This window comes from Cebus imitator, unplaced genomic scaffold (assembly GCF_001604975.1).
Source record: "Cebus imitator isolate Cc_AM_T3 unplaced genomic scaffold, Cebus_imitator-1.0 Scaffold417, whole genome shotgun sequence".
Classification (NCBI taxonomy): Eukaryota; Metazoa; Chordata; class Mammalia; order Primates; family Cebidae; genus Cebus; species Cebus imitator.
In genome coordinates this window covers 1,625,234-1,626,771 of record NW_016107732.1, presented here as the reverse complement: position 1 = coordinate 1,626,771, position 1,538 = coordinate 1,625,234, and the positions used below count along the sequence as shown (strand labels likewise).

Sequence of the window (1,538 nt, the reverse complement as noted above, 5' to 3'; positions counted from 1 at the left end):
AAAAAAAAAAAAAAAAATTAGCTGGGCATGGTGGCACCTGCCTGTAGTCCCAGCTACTTGGGAGGCTGAGGCAGGAGAATTGCTTGAACCTGGGAGGTAGAAGTTGCAGTGAGCTGCGACTGTGCCACTTCACTCCAGCCTGGAGACAGAGTGAGACTCCATCTCAAAAATAATAATAATGTCGGCTGGCCACGATGGCTCACATCTGTAATCTCAGCACTCTGGGAAACTGAGGCAGGCAGCTCACAAGGTCAGGAGTTCAAGACGAGCCTGGCCAGTATGGTGAAACCCTGTCTGTACTAAAAATACACAAACTAGCCGGGCATGGTGGTGGACACCTATAATTCCAGCCACTTGGGATGCTGAGGCAGGAGAATTGCTTCAACCTGGGAGGCAGAGGTTGCAGTGAGCAGAGATTACACCATTGCACTCTAGCCTAGATGACAGAGTAAGACTCTGTCTCAAAAACGAAATGTGTATTTGATAACCTTTGGGTGTTCTGTCCCTTATTTAAGTCAGTCCTGTACACAAAAGATAACTTATTAATAAGTCCCTGTGCTTCTATACTGCTTTATTTGCTCTTCACCACCTGATGTGATACACTTATATGATTACTTATGATTTACCTGCCCTCGTCGGAGTGTCAGCACATTAAGGGCAGAGGTTTTTGTTTAGCTCAATGCTTTATCCCGGTGTCTACAGCATTACTGAGCACATACATCAATAATAATAACTTTGTTTAACACGCCCCCATTAAGTACCTACTCTATGCCCAGCAGTGTATTAGGAATGCAAACATCAGGAAGACATGGATCCTGTCCTCAGTGAGCTCAATAGGAGACAGACCAACACATGATAAGATAATCACTATGATGATATGGATGGGTATAGTGTGCAATAGGAATATCAGAAAATGGGAACAGTCAATGGGAACCTACTGGGTAACAGGCCACACCAGCCTTTTACATCTGTTGTACCACTGAAGCCTTAACACCACCCTGTCAGTCAGAATTACCACTCCCATTTTCAAAGTGGGGGAAACTGAGCTGCCAGAGTCATCTGTGCAGTAGGAACAAGCTAGGGTTTGAACTCAGGCTATCTGTGGTCTTTCCTCCACACTCACAACAGCCTTTCCAATCTCTAGAACTGTGAGCACTGAATACTGGTCAGGGCCAACAAAAAGCTACTTTCATGTACTATTAGTGAGGGCGATCAGTTAGAACATCTTTGGCAAACAATTTGGCGGTATGTTGTTAAGAGCTTTAAAAATAGCCATACTCTCTGCCTCAATATTAACTCTACTCAGAATCTAGCCCCATTTCTAGATGGGGGTGCTACTGACATTCAGAGGGGGATAATACTTTCTTTTTGAAATTAAAAAAAATGTTTAGGGCCGGGCGCAGTGGCTCACGCCTGTAATCTGAGCACTTTGGGAGGCCGAGGCGAGTGGATCACGAGGTCAAGAGATTGAGACCATCCTGGTCAACATGGTGAAACCCCGTCTCTACTAAAAATACAAAAAATCAGCTGGGCATGGT

The 1,538-nt window shown here is 44.9% G+C and overlaps 1 protein-coding gene across 6 annotated transcripts in view; it reads right to left on the bottom strand.

The window, feature by feature from the left end:
* Positions 1-1,538, bottom strand: part of ZSCAN22 (zinc finger and SCAN domain containing 22) — a 31,099-nt gene that overhangs the window by 8,155 nt on the left and 21,406 nt on the right. Inside the window, exon 2 of one of the 6 annotated variants that reach the window (XM_037731751.1) lies at positions 355-362. The exons of the other annotated variants lie outside the window; for them this stretch is intronic. The gene's annotated coding sequence lies outside the window, so the exon portion shown is untranslated. The remainder of the gene's footprint in view (positions 1-354; positions 363-1,538) is intronic. 6 annotated transcript variants of the gene reach the window in all.